The sequence below is a fragment of the Pseudonaja textilis genome, chromosome 1 (assembly GCF_049901715.1).
Source record: "Pseudonaja textilis isolate UNSWEBS1 chromosome 1, rPseTex1.2, whole genome shotgun sequence".
Classification (NCBI taxonomy): domain Eukaryota; kingdom Metazoa; phylum Chordata; class Lepidosauria; order Squamata; family Elapidae; genus Pseudonaja; species Pseudonaja textilis.
Window position 1 is genome coordinate 246,049,728 of NC_141990.1, and position 24,569 is coordinate 246,074,296.

Consider the following 24,569-nt stretch of genomic DNA (forward strand, 5'->3'; position numbering starts at 1 on the left):
TCGGCGTTACTCAACGCGTTTCTACTTTTGTCAGGCCAGCCTGGTACTTTCGGTCTCTTGGGTAGTTGCGCTCGCGGAGCGCTCGAGACGTTGAGCCGGTTTCTCCGGCACGTCGGTGAAGGGACGCGCGCGTTGCCTGTCGCGGTGTGGCAGGGACTGAACGAACGGTTCTTAGTATTAGTAGTATTTATTTTATTAGTATTGGTAGTATTAGTTGTATTACTACTTTTATTATTTTATTTTATTATTAATATTATTTTGCCTCTAGTAAACACGTTTTTGAACGTTTTTTATGGGGAAATAAGCCTCGTTTTAAAATCGGAGAGTTGCGCCGCCCGATTTATTTTTTTTTTCGTCTGCGGGTAGGAGATGTTATACAACAGGTTCAAAAACAATGAGCCCTGTTCTTAAGTTCGTGAATTAATAAGCAGTAGTTTCCCATGAAATCTATCATTGGCTAAAGCAAGCCTTACTCTCGTAGTACCGAAAAAACATTTTTTGTCCTTTCTGCATAAGTTTGGGGATGGGATACGTTGATCGACAAAAAATGCGCCCCCCCGCCACCCCCCACCCCCCGTTTTTCATCTAGTCAATTGAGGCTGATTGTAATACAGGTATTGTTTTGCCTTCGTTTTTAAATCAATTTGAAAACAAGTCAGTGAAATTTTGAAAATCAAAATTTGGATGATGGATGGGTGTTACTGTTTTAAAAGATAGATAAAATAAGGTATTTTGCTTTGTGCCTCCAGTACTATTTTAGAAAAAGTTTCACTAACTTACTAATGCTTCCTCTGCCTTCTTGCAGGTGCTTATCTGAAAGCAACATCCATTTAAGTACAGTAAAGATAGAAAAAAAAGGGCTTGTAGTTTTCTTTTTTCTTTTTTTACAAATGTGGGGTGTAAATCTGAGCCTTGTTTTGAAGTGTGAGTTCCAGCCCTGAAACTTTTTTGAAGGATCTGCTAAATTATTCTTGTTCATGTAATATAGAGGAATGAAGGTAAAGGAAGAAAAAGAAGAAACTTTCCTACTTTCCCGCTTTTTCTTTCCAGTGCTGGGGCCAATGAAACTAAAGCTATGAAAGAAGCATACCAAGGAAGGTTTTGATATTTAACTCTCTTGACAAATAAAGGCATAAAGAGATAACTGGGTTTTTCCTAGTGATCATTAATCACTAAAACATATTTACTAATGTTTAAATCATAATAGCATTGACTGCTATTACAGAAAATTAAATATGAATTAAAATATAACTATCGTCTTTAAAAAGGACACTTCTTATATATGTAAACCACAAGACACCTTTTGTGATTAAGGTCTGATGCTAGATCCAATGTGTGAATTGTTTAAAAAAGTTTCTCCCTGCCTTCGTACTTAGGATTTTTTAATAAAAAGCACTATGACACAATTCAAGTAAATGGCAAGTTTTGTCTCTCTCTTTTTCAAAGCATGGAACGATAGAACATAAAAAGGAATAGCAGTTGAGATAAATGATTCTGGGGGACAAGGTTATGTAGAGGATGGACATTTCATGTAAGTAGCAGGCTGAAAAAGGGTAAAAGGGTAAAACTTTTGCTTAGTGGATATGAAGGGATCTAGTATAATAACCTGGTCGGCTGTTTTTCCTTAATTTCTCCATATTCCATTATTCCATTTTGTTTAATGTGTTTTTGGAGAAAGTAGAGATAATACTGCATGTGCATTGAAGTATCCATATTTTAAAATTTTAAGCAGGCTTAAATAATGTCAATTATTATCCAATAGTTATAGTGCAATAATAACTAATTATAAAATATGAATTTACCATCAGTTTGTTGTTTGTGATTCACCAAGGATTATGCCACATAAGAAGGGTGGCTGTAAAATGTTTGAACGAATAAGTAGGAAAAATGCATGCTGTTTTAGTAACAGCAGAGATGAAGACAAAGAGATGTGGAAATTACCCTCTCATATTGTATCTCTCTTTTATGACTTTAAAGAAGCAAAAAAAATCAGGATGATTTGGCACATCTGAGAATAATGTTGAGAAGCAGCCACATAAATATTTATGCTTCTGGGAAAGCAGTTTCTTAGGGTAATGATGAGGGAATTCAAAAGAAATGTAGAAATTGTTAGAGAGGGCAATACTGTCAAAATGTTTTAGTAAATCTATAAGCTGGCTAAATAGTTATATCGGACTATATATTTGGCTGTAGCTTCTTAGAATATTCCCTCCCTGATCTATAAAGTCATTGGCTTGCAAAGTGGTAGCCTACTTAAAAAGCAAAGCATATACATAAAGCTTCCTACAAGGCATTAAAAATGGAACTAGGAAACATAAAGGCACCGGTCAACCAACACTGATTCACTTCATAATCATTTATTTCAGTCATGTTCCTTGAAATATAGTGGAAAAGAAATGTATAAGTGTATTACATTACAATAACAAATCATACCTCTATTTGGATTTTAGAGCCTGTGCTATGAGACAAATAAATTGTTTCACAGAGTTATATCACTACAAAAACCCACTTTAATGACTTTGTTTGGTTCTCATTCTTGTTACAAAATAGCAGTTTCTATGGATTAATCTGTCACCATGAATTCATAATTTATATTTAAGTTACTACAGACCAGTGATTTCTAACATCAAGACCTAAAATAAATAAGCATAAAAAGCACTTGATATTCTTGCCACCTAATTCTTACATATTTGCAGCTGGCAACACTCTCAGAACATAATTACTATTATCAAGCAAGAGCAATATATGCTCCAGTTAATTTCCTTTCAGGAGTTATTCCTTGCTTTATTTATAGTTTGTATCTTGCACTTATTTCAGTGGAGCCCAGTCATATCTGTTATTCTAGTTTTTATTATTTTTATGAACATAACATTCCTTCTTGTCCTTCATTGTGCTGTATGCTTTGCTTATTTTGATCTTAGGTAGAGAAAACATATCTGGGTTTCAAAGAAACCTTAGTAGTCACCCCCTTTATTACATTTCATTTAAACTGGGGACTCTACAATGACAGTAGTGAATCCTGAAGGTATGCAAGCATTGCATACATGGTAATAATGACCAGCTTTGACTATAAATGAGATATATATAAGAGAAAGGGAAAAAAAGATAATTGTTCTTCCAGAACTAAAAAAAAATGAGATGTTAAGAAGAGAATAAACATCCCAAAGGTGCTTATCTCAAAAGGCAACTGGACTTTTTTTTTCTTGAAAAACAAAGTCTAGTTGCCTTTTTAAAAAAAGCACCTTTGGAGAACCATGACCTGGATGACTGAGAATCTCCACAGACAAGAATATAAGCAGCAGGTCAAAAATGTTTCCATCATCTCTTCTTTGATGGAAACTGATGACCTGCCCAATGTCAAGCTATTTTTTTTTTATTTAACCCGAACAAGCAGCAGAATTTTTTGAATCTTTCGTAGATTTAGTAAAAGTGAAATGTATTATTCTTGACCACCAAGATGGATTAAGAAGAAAATAGACTTGTACTTTGGAAACAGGTATCACAATGTGCAAAACACACATAAGAAAATGTTATGATGGAAGATCGAGTAGTAATAGAAGAAATCTGGTGCTTGGGTTTATAGATCACTGAAAGATTTACAATGCACGATAGGTTTAGTTGCTTTGAGATTCTGCTCACGATGGGACAGGCTAAGGAGATCAATTCTACAAGTAGAATAAAAATGAAACTCATGGAATTTTTTCAAATCATACAAAAATTTCCTTCAGTGAATTCCTTTGGTTTAGAATGTAACCAAAAACATGGAGAACAAATTAGTTTAAATGTTGTATAGTAGTGCAATGAGGACATTGTAAAGAAAAGTATGTGTATACTAAAGAGTGGCTATCAGATCATTTTGTAAAATATTTTGTGAAAATCCCTGCAATTACTTAGTTTAAAACTGTTTGTTAGCAAGGTAATACTAAAAATAAATTTATATAGCTTCTGAAAACTCCCAGGAAGAAATATTATTTCAAAGAAAATCAACCAACCCTTTTTTGTAGGCCCCACATGCCTAAAATGTAATGTACTTTTATCTCTATATAATTTGGTTTTAGAGACATTTTCATCAGGAGAAGCACATTCTGACACTGAACAGCTCTTATTCTTTTCCTCAATCCTGCTGCATTAACTCTGTTGGCCTTACCATACACCATTCTAAAAACACTTTTAACCCTTAAGACATATATTTGGGAAATTAGTAGAACTATAGAAAGGAGAGATGAGAGGCATCAGAATAGCTTTGTTGCATGAATAGACTTCTGTTCGTTTGTTCAGGGATTCTATCGCCTCTGTTGTTTGCAAAATATTTTCTCGACGAGGAAGCACTTGCCTATTTTATTCAAATAGTGTTATTTATATTTGTTTAGCATCAATAGGGTGAATGGGTATTAAGTTTCAGAATGGAGAAAATTCTTATGTAAAAGAGCAATATGGGAGTTCATGACCTTACAATAACTTTTCCCAAGCAGCCAAGCAGTCCTACAGTGGAATGCAATAACTTGATAAGTTGTCAGACTCTACTGATGCTAACAAGGTTGACTGGATCAGGAAGACTTTTATGATGGAATGCGGCTGCTGAAAACAGCTCTCCCCTGAAATTGAGGAACATAAACTGGGGAAGAAATAGTGTACCTAAAGGACTCTGAATCTAGTCTCTTGACTATTATCCTGGAGATAATAGTAACATATTCACTGCCTAATTCATTGCCCAACTTCTGTCCAGTCAGGCTTCTTTCATTCTTTTGGTTAAGCTTAGACAGAATACTGACCTTGAATGAATAGGTAAGAGCTTCACAGTAGATAAACATGTTTTTTTAACAAGAAAATGGGTTATAGCCATATTCACAGCCTGGTTTCATATATTATTTATTTTATTATGTATTTTATATATTTGTATGTCTCACTATCCAGAATCATTAATAAGGTATGTTTTACTCAGATTTAAACCAATAACTCATGAAAAACCAATACAATTATAATATACTAAAATAACAAAAGATCACAGTGAAAAATTCTTGCTTTAGGCCAGCAGATTTTATTTTATTTTTTATTTTATTTTATTTTAATTTTGTGAACATTCAAAATAATCTTCATTTATGATTTAAAATAAAATGCTGAGCTCTCATTTTACTCCTTTAAAATTCTTCAATCTTTTGTCATTATGAGGATTGTTCTTGCAAAACATTTGAGTCATTGAGGTACAAATAAATTTTAAAAACTTGTGGAAAAAATAAAAATATATATATTTTCCCTCAAAACATTTCTACAACAAACATTAAAATGAATTGCCTTGGTCATGCAAAGAACTCATTCAGATAAAATGTTTTTGAGTAGCAATGTCTGGTGTCCAAATTCATTCCCAAAGAAATGTTTTGGGTTTTTTTGCCTTCTCCTTTGGGATTGCCTCCTGTAGTTTGTGAAGCTTAATAATGTCCAAGTTAGATTCTTCATCTATAGGCTTCAGTCTGGAATTGAATTCTAGTGGAAACAGTCTCTTTGATGATGATGGCAGGGAGAGACAGATAAAACTGATATAGAAGAGTTAAAGACTATTTTTTTCTTCTTCAAGGCATTCAGATTCCAAAATGAAGCATTTTATAATTATACAAGCTCTAGATTGTAGGGGAGGATGATTTTTAAGCACTCAGGACACATTCCCCCGCCCCCCATGTTATCCCTCTCCTCCACTTTTTAAGCAGACCAAAGCTGTCTATCCCTCTTCTTCCCTTCTCTCAGGGAGAGGGCATCATGTGCCACTTTCATTCTAGGGGAAATCAACCCTGAATACATGCTAGTAAGGAGTGGGGTTGGCTTTCAGTTCTAGTTCTCAGTTATGTTCTAATGGTTTGCCCTGACAGTGTTAATGGAAGTTGTCTTGGAGATTTTTTGGTTGCACTGCTTCAGCTTGTTTGGCAGTTCCTTGACTGGGGTATTGTTTACTTTTGGCTGTTGGTCTAATGTTAATCTTGAAGTTAATCAGCAATCAATGCCCAGATAAGCTTACTGTAGATTCAAGAAGTAAATATCCCATTCAAGGAACTGCCACACAAGCCTAAACAGCCCAACCAAAGAACCACCAAGACCCCTCCCACCAGTACTGACAGGGCAATCCATTAGAATAGGGGTGACAAACTCAATTTCATTAGGGTTGTGTTTAACCTCGGGGATGGGGTGGGCATGGCCGAGATGGGCATGGCCAACTTGATGTCACTCATGTTGGGGTGTGCCTATGGTGGCCTGAACGCTCTGCCAGCAAAAACGGGCTCCCAAGCTCTGTTTCTGGCTGTAACAGCCTCCTGCAACCCTCTGCCAGTGAAAACGGAGCTTGGGAGGTCACACATGGCCCTCTGTTTTTGGCTTAGATGGCCTCCTGCAACCCCCTGCCAGGGAAAACAGAGCTCAGTTTTTCCTATCAGAGGGACTTCAGGCTGGTCCTTCGCTGTTTCCAATGCAGCCCTGTGGGCAAGATCTAAGCACCCTGTGGGCCAAATCTCGCCCGTGGGCCTTGAGTTTGACACCCCTGCATTAGAATATAAACTGAGCAACCTTCCCGCCTTATTAGAAATGATGATGTTACCTAGTTTGGGTAATGAAAAGTTTGCAGGAAAACAACCAAGCTTGGAGAGCATCAAGACCCCTGTAGCCATGATATTTCTTCTTATTCAATTTCTATCCAGTCAACCCTGCTTCAGTTAAAGTCAACTAGATGGGAAGATTGCTTCTTATGAGGGCTGCTGGAAAGCATACATGTGTAGCTTATTTACATTCCATAATTATCAATATAAGAGATGAATATCCTTAAACATGGCCTCAGCAATTTAATAGCAAATAAAATAGGTCATTGTTAGGTGTTATGGCATCTATCTCTTTTGTTTGTAATATCACATGAAGTTCTATTTTCATGAAAAATAGAAGAAAACACCAGTCTATAACCTTCTTGCTGCATAAAATTACTGATAGTTCTCATTTAGTGATCACAACTGGGACTGGCAACTCTGTCATTAAGAAAAGCAGTGACTAAGTGAAACTGGGACTGTTTCTTCAATCTTACTGCAGCTTTCCTCTGCTTTACAGACCTGCGGTCATAAATGTCAGGACTCCAAGCAGTTGTTGAATAAAGCTGACTCTAATTGAGGATTACTTGTACAGGTAAATGTCTACTGTTAAATATTAGTAATAATAATGACATTAACATGAATGGCTGTCCCAGGAGCTTTGTCTCTTCTAGTTTATACTATGAATATACTGATTTGTGGCTTTTATGTAGCAGGTGTTTTTCTTAACTTTTTTTTTCCTTGTGTGGCAGAAATCTCAAATTGGAGGAAATGAGCCCTCTTTTATTTAAATTTCCTGAGATTAGAGGAAGGACACTTGCCAAGCAATGCCTCTTCACTTCAAAACCTCTCCTCATAAATTATGTCAGGCAAACTTATTAAAAGTCTGTAAAAATTTCCTATTAAAAATAGTTGATTGCAGCCCAGATCCTGGCAGTTTTTTGCTTGTTCTGAAATTCCACGGCTGTCTTAAAGAAATATATTCTGAGACAAAAGGTTTTGTTTCCTTAGTAATAAATTATTTTTGCTATATACAAAAGGAAGATAAAACTTTCACTTATGTTTGAGGGAAGGAAGATTTTAGTGATAACTTCAAATAATCTATAAAAAGAATATGAGAATGTAGATGTAGACAGCAAATTAAAATCAGACTTCCTGTGTGTTTTTGCAAAGCAATTGCTTTTTAAGCCATTGAAGATTATGACCAAGGATAATGGAATGGCTTACAAAAAAACATACAACAATAGGCAACGTAATATTTTCAACTATGATCTCATAACAGTATATGTAAAAAAGATATTCTCTTCTCATGAGCCCTATATGTTCTCCCTGCGTGTGTATATTATGGAGGTCAACCCAACTCAATCCACTATAGGATTAAGGTTTCTACACTGAAGGTCATGGACAATAATCTACCATGCTGGTCAAGTGTGGGCTGATAGATAGATGGTTCTTGACTTCCCAGTCTATGAGTGAAAGAGAGAGCAATGGGCCTAAAATCACCGTGTTGACTCCTATGCCTCAAGGAGAAATAGAACCTGCATATCTTTGCCCCTAGTCAAGCAGTATGACCACTACCCCTCACTGGCTCTTGTTATGTATGGGCAGTGAGTGGGTATATGTATTACATAAATATGCATACATATGTATGCAATGTGATATCTACATATGAGCAAAACTTCCACATAGGAAATAGCATACCTCTTTGATATGTACTAACATGAATGATGATTATGCTACATCACCCTGGGAACAATTTTGTATTAAATAAATAATTGAATAAAAGAATAAGTAATAAGGCAACTATGATTTTATAGACAATGATCTCTCATCCCTTGATTGGCAATCTCTATTCACTGGATGCAATACTGTTGAAGACCATTACAATGTATTTTTATTTGAAGTCAAAAGAGTCATCAGACTATATGTTCCAACAACAACTCCCCAAACAAAACAAAAAACAGATTACCCATAACAATAAGGAAACTTCAATCCAAAAAGAGACCACTCTGGCGGAAAAACAAATCTGGTAATGTTGCCAATTTCAAATACCGATACAAAAATTTATGCCACCAGATAAAGACTGAATGCACCAATTATCACATTAAACAAGAGGAAAACCTTCTGTGCACCAATTCCACCTGCGCTTTTTACAATTTTGTAAACAACAAACTAAAAGACTCAAGGTCCATCCCCCCCCTGATAGGACCTAATGGTAAAGACTGCAACAATGACACCATTAAAGCCAACATCTTTAACACATTCTTCGGCTCAGTATTTATAAACAGCAATGGATCATGCCCAGTATTTCTTAGCCGAACCACAGACAACTACAATGATCTAATACTTATTGATTTTACAGAAGACAATGTTGAAAAAGCACTACGCAATCTAAAACCATCTCTATCTATTGGACCGGATGGAATATGTGCCTACTTCTTAAAAACGCTATCCACTGCCATAGCTGAACCTCTAAGCATAATCTTTGAAAAATCTTTCAGGACCAGCTCCTTGCCAAAACTATGGTCACAAGCCACAGTCATCCCCATCTTCAAAAAGGGAGACCCCAGCCTAGTTGAAAATTACAAACCTTATGCTGTGTCACCTGTAAAGTCATGGAATCAATTATTAACCAATCCATTATCCTCCACTTAGAGACAAACAAGCTACTCTCCAATAAACAATTTGGTTTCAGGAAAAACTATCCTGTAATCTGCAACTCTTACACAGCAAAAACATATGGACTACACAGGGCAAAGCAATAGAAGCAATCTACATAGACTTCTGTAAAGCCTTTGATTCAGTGGTACACGACAAACTACTCCTAAAACTAAAATCTTATGGTATCTCTGGACAACTGCATAACTGGATAGAAGCATTCCTGTCAAACAGACAACAAATGGTCAAAATTGGGAGTGTCCTATTAAATTCTGTACCTGTCAATAGTGGTGTCCCCCAAGGCAGTGTTTTAGGACCAACTCTCTTCATATTCTATATAAATGACCTCTGTGATCATATTAAGAGCAACTGCGTTCTTTTCGCTGATGATGTAAAGCTGTTCAATACCACAGACAATACTGCTACCCTTCAAAAAGATCTTGACTATGTATCAGAAAGGTCAAACAAATGGCAACTTCAAATCTCAACAAATAAATGCTCTGTCTTACATATTGGCCAAAAAAATCAGAAAATAAAATACAAGCTGAATAGTGAAGATCTTGTTGATGATCCAAGCTCTGTAAAGGACCTTGGAATACTCACCTCTATTGATCTAAGTGCTAGAGTCCACTGTAACTACATAGCCAAAAAGGCATTAAGAGTTGTTAACCTAATCCTACATAGCTTTTTCTCTGGTAATATCACACTACTAACTAGAGCATACAAAACATTTGCTAGACCAATACTCGAATACAGCTCATCAGTCTGGAACCCACATTACGTATCTGATATTAACACAGTTGACAAAGTCCAGAAATATTTCACAAGAAGAGTATTCCACTCCTCTACTTGTTGTAGAATACCTTATGCCACCAGACTTGAAATTCTAGACCTAGAAAACCTTGAATTACGCCGTCTCTGGTCTGATCTAAGTATGGTATATAAAATCATACATTGCAATGTCCTACCTGTCAATGAATACTTCAGCTTCAACCATAACAACACAAGAGCACACAATAGATACAAACTCAAGGTTAACTGCACCAAACCTGACTGCAGGAAATATGACTTCAGCAACAGAGTGGTCAATGTCTGGAATACTCTACCTGACTCTGTGTTCTTCCCCAAACCCCCAAAACTTTAATCTTAGACTGTCTACTATTGACCTCACCCCTTTCCTAAGAGGTCTGTAGGGGGTGTGCATAAGCGCACCAACATGCCTACCCTCCCTGTCCTATTGTTTCTTTTATTTTTCTTATATCTACCCATTTCATGTATTCATAACCATGCTTATACCTATTATCCTGTAAGCAATTGACAAATCAAATCAAATCAAATCAATCAATCAATCAATAAATTTATTAAGAAGACAACAATAGAAAATTTACATAACTTGCACTCCTGCTAAAATAGGCACGCTATACCTGTGCATGCAGTAGTTAATGCAGAATATGTAGAATTTTCTATAAACATGAAATAATAGAATCTGTCTTATGAAACAATTGATTTTGAAATTCATTATTACTGGAACAAAAAGTATAAAGAACTGCTTTCTAGAGATTGTGATTAAATCAATTTGTTTCTAAAAGGTGCACATAGATAAGAATGGAAAAATCCCTAAAAGTATGCCTTATAACACTGAAAATATAATTTATGAAAATTATTATTCATTACTAATTAGTTCACTAGAGATTTCAGTGTATATAATGCAACATTTATTCTTGTTAATTTTATAGGGATTTTAACACTACGATTTTATTTTTAATTTGGGAGTAATTTAGATTGAACTCAGTGAAACTTGTATCAAACTCTTTTGTACAAATATGATCTCAATTTATATTTAACTGAGAACTATTTACTCAGCTTTAGGGAAGTTAATGAGACCTAGTTTGATATAGTGATTAAGGTATCAGGCTAAAAACAGAGGACTATGAGTTCCAGTCCTGCCTTAGGCACAAAGCCAGCTAGATGATCTTGGGCCAGTCATTTTCTGTCAGCCCTAGGAAGAAGGCAATGACAAACCACTTCTGAAAAACCAGTTTGCAACAAAAAAATCACTTGCTTGAAATGGGTGGCTATAGAAATTAATAAATGAAAAACCTTGCCAGGAAAACTGCAGGGATTTGCCTAGGCAGCCTCTGACAATCAGACATAATTGAACAGAAGAAGAAAACAAAGGAAGAGGATGTTACTAGGGCCAGACTTAGATAATGAATTAGATGAGATGAACAGCATTCTACCCATGTTCCTGCATGTAGAAGTAAAAGGAAGCTATATTTATTGTTTTATTTCCTCCCTAACATCTTCTGTAGGTATGGAAGATCCCCAGAAAAGCTTTTCATTCTGTATCTAATCCAATATATGTAAGATATGTTAAAATGTGTTATGTGAATGTTGATGATTATCAGGCCACTTTAGTGACAAATGTGTATTAAGTCCAATGACGGTGAATTTAACTCTTCACACATTTTTCTTCCATAGTGTTTATCAATTGAAATTTATTTTTGTGCCTTTAAGTCAGTTTTCCACATGTGCCAACTGCCTAGACTAGTCCCTGCTGAGTTTTCTTGTCAAGATTTTTTTGGAAGTGGTTTAACATTGCCTCCTTCTCCCTAGAGCTGAGAGAGAGTGGCTGAACCAAGATAGTTTTGTGTCTGAGATAGGATTACAACGCATGGTCACTAAAACAATAATAAAGCAAATAAAATTTGTATCATCTTTAAAATTCAAATATTTAGGGAAATATTAAATATTAAATACATCAAATTATATTGGTGTATTGTTTTAATTTTAGGTATGATATATTTAATATTCTTATTCTTTAATTGTGTGAACCATTCTAGAAAAAAATAAAAGTTACTAAATGGTGTACAGTAGAAACTCTGGTCATGACCATAATTCATTCCATAACTTTGGTCACAACCTGATTTGGTCGTGACCTGAACCTAATTTTGGAAATTTGGCACTTACAAAAAAAAAATGGTGCAGAAGGGGAAATCGGCCACTAAATTTTTTTGTGTGTGAAGTTTTTGGTTGGAACCGAATTTGGTCATGGTCAGAAGTGTTCATGACCAAAAGTTCTGCTGTACAAATATTTAATAATAAGAAACTGCTGAGCCTGCATATCAGGAAACTAGATTTCCCAAAGGTCCTTTTCCAGAAGTCCCTCAGTCTTCATGCTTTTTTCCTGTCTTCTAGTTTGAGAGAGCAGCCTATTATTTGCTGCTGCCACTTTCTGTCTTCTGGAGGGCACATCTTGTCATCTAACCTCTAACAGGTGCATGAAAGAAACATGTCTCATATACTCGGCTACCTTTCTGGAAATTAAATCTCATCAAAATGCAGAAGTTGAAATAATTTCTATTATGCCATCTTTTTGTCATATAGCACAAAGGTGCAGTGACTAGAGAATTTAGTCATTCCCCTTTCATCTCCCCAGGGAGAAATGTAAATCACACAGGGGGACCAAAACCAAACTTTATTATTGAATAAAAATAAAAAAATGTAAAAGTGTTTTTAAATACCATTGATTTAAATAATAGACATTCAACATGAAAGGAAATCATTATGGTACAAAGTTGCATAAAACTTTGTACAGGAAGTTTTACTTCCTGAAGTAACACAGGAATTTGACGATTAGTTTTCAAAAATCAAAAAGAAAGCAAACATTCTAGACACACCATAAGATGGTGCTAGTCTGCTACAAATGAAGAGATCTCTACCCAAAGTCTCCATAAATGGATAGGAGAGTTTTCAAAATATTTTTACAGATCACAATTGGTTCTAGAAGAAAAATATTGTTGTCAGGAATAAAAAGTGAAGGAGGAAGATTGAGATTAAACATCCAATTCTATAATTTTTCTAGAGAAATGAAAGATTTGAGACTTAGTCCAATAGAGCAAAAGAAAATTTAAAAATAAAACATGTACATATATTCCTAGTTGCACAGAAACTTTGTTGGCTCCGCATTCAGTATTTCATTTGTTATTGATTCAGGCTGTTTTGTAGGCCTGTAAATGTAAATGAACAATATCTCTTTGCAGACATCATCATAATGAATAATGAGGGTTGGTCCATTGACATGATTTTAGGATCAGAATTGCAATGAAAACCCATTTTATACATGAAAATATATATGTTTATAATGTATAAGTATGCATGGTAATTTGTCTGTATTCCACTGACATTTTAAATACTTGAGACTGGATGCTACAAATATCCTAATGTTAAGTGAATTGATTCTCCTGAATATTTTAGGATCTCTTTGTGGCTCTTCACACCATGAACTGTGATATCGTATTGAGCTGATCATGGCTAAACTATGAGGCATTGTTCTTGTGAACTTTTTTATCTACAGAGTTAGATCCAGGTAATGGCACTAGGGGATTTCTGTTTGGTCCCATTGCTGATAGGGTGAGGAATCCATAAAAGTTTATTCTGTATTTTTTCTTTGTTTATGAATATGAAACCTTGAAAAAAATATCATCAAGGGTTTGGAATTGAGTGTCCTGATCCTCAGTTCTACATCTTCCTGTCATCAAAGTCAGGAGAGATGGTGCAAATATTGTTGAAGTGGTGTTTGGATTCTCTCATGAACTGAACACTAAGAATATGGCGATGTGGAATAGTGACTTAGGAATCAAGGAATTGAATGAGACTTTGAATCTGGATGGGTTCAAGTCCCCTAAGGCAGGGTCCCCAATCCCTGGGTTGGGGTAGCCCATCACCAGACCATGGCCTCTTTGGAACTGGGCTGCATGAGCAGCAGGCCAATGCACATGCACGTGCATGTGCAAGTTGAGCTGTGCACATATACATGTATGTGCCAGCCTGCTACTCACATGGCCTGGTTTCCCTGTCCCTGCAGCTGGGCCACTAAGCCACAAAAGTGATTGCTGCCTGGAGAGATAGATATACAGCCTTGAGGGTGGTCTCAATAGTCCCTCCCTTGGTGACCTCTTGATAAGATTCTTGCAGATGCTTGAGGTCAGGGGTGTCAAACTGGATTTATTCGAGGACCGGATCAGCAATGTAGTTCTCCATGGACTGGCCAGGGGGGGACAGGGAGGTGGAGGGAGACAGTATAGACGCCTCCTGCAGGACTTTGCCGGCCAAAATGGGGTGCAGGACTGCCTTGCGTGGCCCCCCTGCAGCCCATTTTTGTCCTCCCTGGCCTCCTGCAGTACTCCGCTGATTGAAAATGGGCCACGGAGGGGTGTGCATGGCCATCCATGCCCCATTTGGCTGGCAGAAGCACCACGGGCTGATCCTTTGTTATTTTCAGCCCAGCCCCACAGGCCAGATCTAAGTACCCTGTGGGCCTTGAGTTTGACACCTCTGTCCTAGATCAGGGATGTCAAACTCATGTCACGGCGGCATCACAGGACTTTTTTTTCCTTCACTAACCGGGCATGGGCTGGGAGTTTGACAGCCCTGTTTTAGATGGATATATCACTGAAGGTGATTCAAAAGCTGTAACTAGGGGCTTGTGGTATGAAGTTTTCTGTCTGCCATGTTTTCAGATAGCACATAGCACAATTCATAAGAAACTGCTCTGGCTGCTAATGTTACTAAATAAGTTTCAAGATTTTGATAAGCCTGTTTACTGTTTAATACTTAATAGGTATAATAAGTACTTAGGTCATATTTTTTTTACTTAATATATTTATGGATTGTAATCATTCCTGAATTTGAATTAAATTATTTTATTAATTGCATTTAATAAGTTAATATATTAACATAATATGTTATAAGTAAAAGTAACATAATATATTAATACATTTTATTTTCTGAATTTTATTAGATTTAGAATTTATTAAAATTTATTAGAATTTTATTTTATTATTTATTTATAGTGTGGATTTTAAGCAAAACATCTATGAACTGTGAGATAAGATGTTTTTAACACCAAATGCCTTACTTTATAAACAATTTTCTATATCAGAACTTATAATTCCTATATTTTGTTATGCCAGAACCACAGCGGTTGGTTTCTGCCAAGAAGAGAAAGAAAAAAATGGAATGGAGAAGAGATTTACACAGCTTCATTTAACTAACTTCTATTGGGAAGAAATTTCTATTTGTGTAGTGCAGCACTTGGATCTCGTTCAAGCTGTCTGCATAAACTAGTCTTATTTATTAGCAATGAAGTGCCAGAAATGTGCCTGGCCACTACACAACAAATAAAGAAGACAAGAACTCTCTAAACACTTTTTAAACAAAGAACGATATGCCAAACGAGACAGGGCTAAGTGCATATCCACATAGTTGTAGGTGCTTTCACTAAAGTTACAATACAGGTGGGGATTGTTTTTTAACAATTTTGAAAAAGTACTAAATTAAACATCAAGGGAAAGTTAAAAGAGAAAGAGATAGTAAGGCTGTAAGGACAAAAGGTTGTTGTGAGAAGGAGAAAGGAAATTGATTATTAGATGGGGTATTGCAGGAAAGAAGTGGGAGGGAAGTGGGATGAAGGCCAGTTAGGAAATGGGAAGGGCCGAGCCAAATCAGCATGGTAGAAGATGACACATGAAGATTGCAGCCAAGAACAGAGGGGAGGGGAGGGGAAGAGGAGATGAGAAGTAAATGAGGTTGAGCCATGAGCAACATGCAGCCCTCAGTACTTAAAAGTTAGCTGTTGGATGCAAGCAGAGGTTGCCATTTATTTCAGGAAAATGTGACACCCAGAGGCTACTTCAAATATACTTTTTTTCTGAATAGAAATTACAGATCACAGTATTCAAAAGAAGAAATGAACCGAAATTTGGAATGGAAGGGAAGGAAATGGAAGAGAAGGCAAGGCATGGGAGGAGAGGAGAAGAGAGGAGAGAATCCTTTATTGGCCAAGTGTGATTGGAAACACAAGGAATTTGTCTCCCGTGCAGAAGCTGTACATACAAGCAACAAATCATGATCATAATAATAATACAATCATGAATCGTAAGAAACAACAATCTGTAGGTAAAAACAATGTTAAAAAATGTGTAACAATGTTAAAAAATGGTATAATTAGATAGGGCAATCAGTAGTTTTTTGAAAGGCAAATTTCAACACATTGGAATGTCATAACAGTATTATTGAATGCTCAACACAATTCACATAGATTAAACATAACAGGCCTATAAAGTGAGTGATATATTTATAGTGTAATAGTAAAGAGGCTATGCAAACCAAGTTGAGACTTTGCAGATCTGACTCTGTAACCATTGTACCTGGTATACTGGCCTTCATTGCATGAAAATATTTCCTGCCACCACCTCTGAATCGAATGGTATATGAGACTCTGCAGGCCTGTTCTTTAAGAGGAAGTATGATTTTGCTCAAACAAGCCGAACCTCAGTCCTTGAGCTGTTTCCTATTCACCATTAGCAACTCTGCTTGTTCTAGCTTTAAATTCAGCTAGTTTTTTCTTATTCCCGCCTAAGAAATTATATTGACATGGTGGGTGGTCTGGAACGTCAGCTGTGAGAAATGTGGAACAAGGACAATGTAAAACTGATAAAAATTGTAACCACAATTACCCAAAACACTTAATGAATGCATATTGCTCCATCTTTACAAGAGAGATAATTAGAACAGGGTGTTGGCCCCTTAGACTGCCTATACATAATTTTCTCACTTAAAATAATAGTTGGAAGCTCTGCACTGTAACATTATTTTCTTAAAAGTAGAGGTGGTATTCAACTGGTTCGCACCGGCTCGGGCGAACTGGTAGTGGTGATTTGGCATGGGTCACCAAACTGGTGGCGACCCCTGGCTGGCCACGCCCCCAACCCGGTCACCCGGTCGCCCAGTCGCTCACTTGTCCCAGTCACTCTCCTAGCTTTCCCCATAAGGAGTGTGAAGGGAGGCAGACACCACACCTCTGAGGAAAAGAGAAGGTGTCAAAGCCCTGGCTGTCATCCGGGAGGGGACTGCAGAGGGACCCATCACATGCCCTGTCGCCCCTGCCACCGCTACTTTTGCTCTCATTCTTGGCTTCTTCCATGGGGGCACTCTTAAAGTCAATCTTTAAGAGCTGGAAGACGTTTTGTTAGATTACCGCCAACACATCATTGGGGGAGATGTAGCCCCTGAACACACAATAATCTTGGGCAAAGTTCTCTGACTTCTGCCTCCCTTCATGCTCCTTGTGCATGCTGGGAGTGCCTAACCAGAACGAGAGAGAGCGAAGTTGGCTGCTATGAGGCGAGCGCCTTGGCTTCCCCTCTTGTTCCTCACAGTCACCCTGAGCTGGTATGGTTCTTTACTTGGGCAGCCAGACGGCCACAGCAGCACCCACAGAAGCAACAGGCAGCGCCGCAACAACGAGGCACAGTAAGATTTGGCTGTGCAAATTTATCTCTGAGGGGCTTCTGGCAAAAAACAAAACAAAAACCACCCCAAAAGAAAGTCAGCAGGCAGACTCAGCAGGCAGTCATGATCTTTAGTTGGGCTTTTTTTTTGTCAGCCCAAGGGCGGAGTGGGGGGGGAAGGTATGTAGGAAATCACCCTGTCTCTGCAGCATCGGTCATGTGACTGAATGGGTGTGGCCGACTTGACGTCACTCGCAGCAAGGTGTGTAGCAAGGTGCGCATCGCCATGCCCACCAAACAAGCCACGCCCACAAAACAGGTAGTATAATTTCTTGAATCCCACCACTGCTTAAAAGGTATTAATTAAAATTCCAAGATACTTATTCTTTCTATGTTTCTTGTCTAGACTGATTGGTGTATAAAAAAAAAACTTGATACTTACAGAGAAAATGAAAAGTTTTAAGAAGAAAAGAAACTGGGTGCATTAGAAAGAGCCATTTTAACTCAAATGATTAAATGACATTATAAAAACAAATGGAATGGCAGTGATACCCTAAAACATCACAATGGCTTGGAAATTCTGGGAGTTGAAGTCCATAAATCTTAAATCTACAGAGACTTTAAAACACTGCTTTAAAGCCAGGGTCCCCAATCCCAGGTCTGCAAGCCAGCACCAGCACCAACATGCCAGAAACCGGGCTGCACAAACAAGCAAAGCCCGATGCTTGGGATGCAGGCAGCATACAAAACCCTGTCCCTTTCTGTCTGCGGAAAAATCTCTCTCCACGGAACTGGTCCTTGGTGCTCAAAAGATTGCAGGCCATTGCTTTAAAGGGCATATCTAAGTGTATACTTAAGGTAAAGGTAAAGGTTCCCCTCACACATACGTGCTAGTCATTTCTGGCTCTAGGGGTGATGCTCTCCGTTACAAAGCCGAAGACGTTTCCATGGTCATATGGCTGGCATGACTAAACGCCAAAGGTGCATGGAACGCTATTACCTTCCCACCAAAGTGGTCCCTATTTTTCTACTTGCATTTTTACATGCTTTCGAACTGCTAGGTTGGCAGAAGCTGGGACACGTAATGGGAGCTTGCTCACTCTGTTATGCGGCGCTAGGGATTCAAACCACCGAACTGCCAACCTTTCTGATTGACATTAGTTATAACCAAATACACAATAGGATTATAGCAAAGAATTAGAAAGTATTATCAGTTACTATAAGTGTATATAAATACTAGAAATGCATTGGTGAAAAATATCAAGCAATTCAATGATAAATTGTAAGAGGTGATAAATACAACAGCTAGAAAGGATTTGTTGCTAGCGCTGGTGACTGGAATAGAAAACTTGGAAAAAAATAGAAGAACCTGGAACTGAAGAAAAATTTGGATTAAGTAGATTCAATAAGGCAAGAGTTAATAAATACATACAAATATAAATAAATAATTAAAATGGAATTTTGTGAAGAAGCAAATTGTTCATTCCCAACACCTGCTTCAAGCAACATAAATGCAAACTCTATACCTGAACAACATCAAACTCAAATTCACTGCATAATAAGAGCAGAAAAGGGCAATCCAGATAGTGAAAACACTTCCAGATGAACATTATAGAACAGTAAGTGAATAATTACTGTCAAATATAGGGTTAGATTTAAGAAATTCAAGAGAATAAGTGTGCCAGCAAAACTTATCCGAATAATAGGAACAATATCAGAAACAGGTATGGCTTTACTTATACATACAAAAAAGGACCTGAAGAGCAATGGGAAGAGATAAGAGACACAGCACTAGATATTGCAAAAACAACCACTCAGATCTATGGATGGTATGAAAAATGACTGCTTTCTTGAAGCAATTCCCAAGATGCAGAAATGTACATGGGTGACTGAACGATGATTTAAAAAAAAAACTACTGTGCTTGATAATTTTGAGAAAAATATAAGTGAAACTATATTGAAGTACAATCGTTAAAGTAAATAATTCGAATTGAGGACTTCATTGGAATGTTGTTCCAAGACCTATGGATTATCATAAGGCACATTCACAATTGTGAGCATTTGCCCATATACTGTACTTACTAAGGATCAAACCTAACTCATCCGGTCTATTTCTGCATCAAGTTTATTGATTGCTTCCCTGGAATGATATCTTACTCTAAAATCCATCAAGAATTTCACCTAGAGCAAAATAGGTCAGTGACCAAGTGTTGAGCAATAATAAGGTTGCACCATCTTTCCCTTATGGTTTCACAGAAAGGTCTACAAATCAGTGCCTTTACCAATGTATCCCAATGTCCATAAAAATTCCATAATTGACAGTGTTGAAAGTTGCTGAGAGGTTAAAGGGAACTATCAAAGCTGAACACAGATATCCCTGCCCACTTTATTGTGGCTTACTGAACAGAATTTTAAAAAAACATTGTAAAGCTTACAGCTGATTATCAAAACAGTTTCACTTTCATATCTCAGCCAAAAGGCCTATTAAAAAGGATTTATATAATTAGTATTATGATTATCCAGATGCATCTCAAGCTGCAAACCTTTTTCAGTTACTTTTTCCAACTATGGAAAATTTGAGGGGAAGGTATTCTTCAACAGAGATTGTATAACTGTTTTTCTCATAACGGGGTACTCTTCACCCACAAGAAGACATTGGTCACTTCCTTAATAAGTCAGGAGGGTCAAGGAAACAAGAACCCTGATACCAGGTGCATCAAGGACATGCACACATCTTGTCCATGTCCTTGATATCTACAAGCTGAGAAGAATCCAAAATAGCAGGACAAGCATTTATCAAGATGCTATTGAAATATATGAAATATTCTGTCTTCCCCATCTTCCTCTAATACCTTGGTAAAGGGATACACCCCCCCCCCACTCTTCTATATGGATACAATGGAAGTGGAGGAAACAGTTGTGCGATGGGTCTCACTGCATGCTCAGATGCACTTCTTTTGCTCTCCAGGTGTCAATTCTTTTACATCAACCTTCTGAACTCCATAATGACCAGAGTTGATTTAACTCTGCACAAAGGCTTAGAAACATTGATGTCAACTGCCTGGGCTGTTTCTGTGTTTCACAGAAAGTTTCAAAAATACTGTCATCAGACAGAATGGAATATTTCCCCAGTACATTGGATTCTTGAGGGACCTGACTTGAACCATTTTAATTAGAGATTTTTTACACTCCAAGTTCCTCCTTCAGTTTATTGATCAGGGGTATCAAACTCACATCGTCACAGTGGCATCACATGATGTATCAGGACTTTCCCCCTCCTTCGCTAAACTGGCCGTGGACATGGCCAGTGCACGACGCATCCAGCCCGTGAGCCAGGAGTTTGACAATCCTGCATTAGGTCATCAGAATACAAAACTTCTGGATGAGATTGTGTACTAATTGAAGTGATTCCTGTATCATTGTACATAGTCATTCATGTCCTTATCTTTTTGCAGATGAACTATGGCAACTTACAATATTACTACAATGTCCCAACCAACCAAATGTGACTGGGATGTAATATCTGGTTAGTGTGATGGAACACCTGTGGATATAGCTATGATTTCCCTAGTCTTAACTCCTAGTTTATGGTACCATGGAGAAGTGTGGTAGGTGGAGCTAAAAGTACTGAATTCCTCTCTTCTCTCATCCAACAATTATCCAGGCACTGAAATCAAGATTTTCGGTTTGCAGGGATTATACTAAAGAATAAATAGTTTTATACTATTTGCAAGTTGATTGGGATAATATTATGAAATACTTATCTCTTGGAGTGTTTTGATCTGTCTTTTTCCAAAAAGGAGTATGCAGGCATTTGTAGGATAACTACATTTAGATCACCTACTATTTGTTCTTTTTTAAAAAAAAAAAACCTTCATTTCAATTTTTATATTTAATATTTTAGGCATTGATGGTTTTATTATGATAGTTTTATTTAAGGTTGTGTTTTATTGCTCTTTTGTAAACTGGGCAACTCTGGAAGGAACAGTGGTGTAGAAATTAAACAAATCAGTAATCATAATCACTTATGACCATGTAATCATCCTTATTGCATCATGTAAATCAAAATATAGCATCTGAATTATTATTATTAGTTTTCCACTAATCAGTAATAATACTTATTGGCCGTTAATCTTATGCAGAAGGTGCTATCACCTTTAACACACTGGCTTCCACTGAGAGAAATGTATTATTTATTTCAGAAATTTATGTATAAAACAGTTATATATTGCCTTTCAGCAAAACTTTCAGTTAAAATGAATAAAATTTTGGAAGGTATCCAATAGCACCTTCTGCAATATAATGCATCCCCAGAGAATATGGTTTTTCCTTTCTCTCCCCCTCTTTTCAGTGTCTCTCCCTCACTTCCAAAAATGTTTAGGAAAATGTTCTGGAGTGAATTTGGGGTGGAGACAGAGAAAAAAGTACTGCTGAAATAAATACGTTGTAGAAGGAATTTTTTCCCCACATACTATTGAAAAATGTGTGGCACAAGCAACTTTCTTATTTACAGAGAAGGAAAAAATCAAATTACATTTTAAAGTGAATTCACTGATTCTCACTTCCTGAACCATTATGTAATTTTAAATGGACTTGGCTAATGATTTTGATATTTCGTTGAACCTTGCAATATAGCAATATAGCAAGGTACGCACAAAAATGTGTCCACATGTAAAAGGGTGTATTTATACTTGTACAAAAATGCATTACATTCTTATAAAACTGTTACTCTTAGGAAAAACCCACCGTGAATATTAAGAGACATGTGCATGAATCAGAGGTGGTATTCAGCAGGTTCTGACCAGTTATGGAGAACCGCTAGTGGAAATTTTGAGTAGTTCGGAGAACTGGCAAATCCCACCTCTGACTGGAGATTTTACAGTATCCTTCTCCTGCCACACCCACCAGGCCATGCCCACAGAACCGGTAGTAAAAAAAAATTGAATCCCACTACTGGCATGAATGGTAATTTAAAATTTTGAATTTACTTTTTTTTAAAAAAAAGACTCCTTACAATCAATACCAATTAGATATACTGTAGCAGAGTTTTTCTTTTTCTGAGAAACTGAAGCTATTTTTAAACCTGTTTTTACAGAAATTAATCAGTACAGTAAAAATATCAATGTCCAATAGCATGGCAAAATGTTAAACCACGATTTGATCTTCCTGTTATAAAAATAGTTTGGGCACAATGCTGCTTAAAATATTATAAACCTTAAATATTTCCAACTAAAGTCATTTAGCATAAAAATGTATTTCTTACAAATTTTGTAAGTGGATTTTAATATGTTGTATTTATTTATTTTTTTAAAAGAATTACAAATAAAATATTGTCGCTAAAATGACCACAAAAACCAATAAAATTTTCATAACATTTATAATATCAGCTACTCAGATTTAGTATTATTTATTAGAATTTTTAAAAAATCTCTACATTTTTTACCTCTTGCAAACTCCAGGCTTTCACCAAAAATAAATCACTGTTTAACAAGGTCAAGAGAAATAAAGACCAAGTTAGGTTCAAAGTTTGTAGGTCTTTGCATTTATCAGGTAGAAATATGCTGCGTTTCACTAGTTCATAAAATGTCCTTTTATAAAAAAAACATTAATCTTTGTTCTTCTAAATCTCGATTTCTCAAATGAAAGAAATGAATGATGGCACTGAATCAAGAAATTGTTGGAAGGTATTTTTTGCTTTGTCTTTTCAGGACCACCAGGACTTCCACATACGTTTTCAATTTCTGTAAGGATGTGATGATCTTGTGGGCAAGTTTCACTCCTACAGCCTGTACTGAAGATCAGTCAGCATAGGGTATTCTTTTCATGGAGGGATCAAGCCAAGTTCAGCATTCACTATATCTACTGTGTTAACTACCACTGTTTTGTTCTATGATTGTCCACTTAGCTTTACATTCCAATTTTGCAGATTTTCCATTTTTCCAAAGTAACTCCCAGTTATACTAAACTTAGCTTTTTTTCCTCTAACAGACTAATAGTGTACAGAAGCAAAAACAACACTTTTTAACCTTATCTAGTATTTTATTTTATTTTTATTTAATTTTATGTAATTTTATTTTTCCCCTCATTGATTCTACATATGTACTATATGGCAGGGGTGTCAAACTTGCGGCCTGTGAGCCAGATGCATCATGTGCTAGTCCTGCCCCTGCCCAGTTTAGCGAAGGGGAAAAAAAGTCCTGATATGTCACATGACGCTGCTGTGACGACATGGGTTTGACAACCCTGCTATATGGTCTACTTATCAAAACAAATTTCAGTCCTAGAATCTGTTACAAGAAAGAAAATTACATGCGTAAATAGCATATGACTTTTCTTTGATTCTGAGGAATTCTTTTAAAGTTTAATATAGCCTAGAACCGTGATGGCGAACCTATGGTACACGTGCCAGAAGTGGCACGTAGAGCCATTTCTGCTGGCACATGAGAGATCACCAGGAAGAGCCCCACTGAGCATTCCAGTGTGCCCCCCACCAGCCAGCTGAGTATCTGCCATGCATGCGCAGGGGGAGATGCACATGCATGCGCAGGGTGCAGGGCGTGTGTGTGGGTTGCATGCGCATGTGCAGAGGCACATGGCATGGGGGGGTCATGTGCGCATGTGTGGGGGGGCAGGGGGAACATGCGCATTGCATCATGAATGCAGGCACGCGAGTGTGTGCGCACTTTCGGCACATGACGTGGAAAAGGTTAGCCATCACTGGTCTAGTCTCTTTGGGCTGAAGATAGATAATAGAAGCTCCACTATCTTTTTTTGTCCTTGTAGGTAAGGTAGGCAATCGTATCTATATAGAATGCAGAATTTTGCACCTTCATCTGTGGAAATATTGCTCTCTCTCTCTCTCTCTCTCTCTCTCTCTCTCTGTGTGTGTGTGTGTGTAAGAGAGTGTATGAGTGTGTATATATAAAAACCGTATAAATGCTTGCTATTAAAACTTAAATGATTTTTTATGTTTATACATGCAATTTTAAATGTTGCCACTTATTATTCATAGAATATTCACATTTCTTCTGTGTAAATAAAATAAAATCCAACTACATGG

At 36.9% G+C, this 24,569-nt stretch overlaps 1 long non-coding RNA gene across 2 annotated transcripts; it reads left to right on the forward strand.

Annotated features, from left to right (window-relative positions):
* Positions 1-6: 6 nt before the first annotated feature.
* Positions 7-24,005, forward strand: LOC148128137 (uncharacterized). 2 transcript variants are annotated; one of them, XR_015740916.1, is made up of 4 exons: positions 7-614; positions 7,078-7,152; positions 20,965-21,035; positions 23,218-24,005. It is a non-coding gene; the product is annotated as an uncharacterized LOC148128137 (long non-coding RNA). The 2 variants fall into 2 exon arrangements; XR_015740917.1 differs by lacking the exon at positions 20,965-21,035.
* Positions 24,006-24,569: the final 564 nt, after the last annotated feature.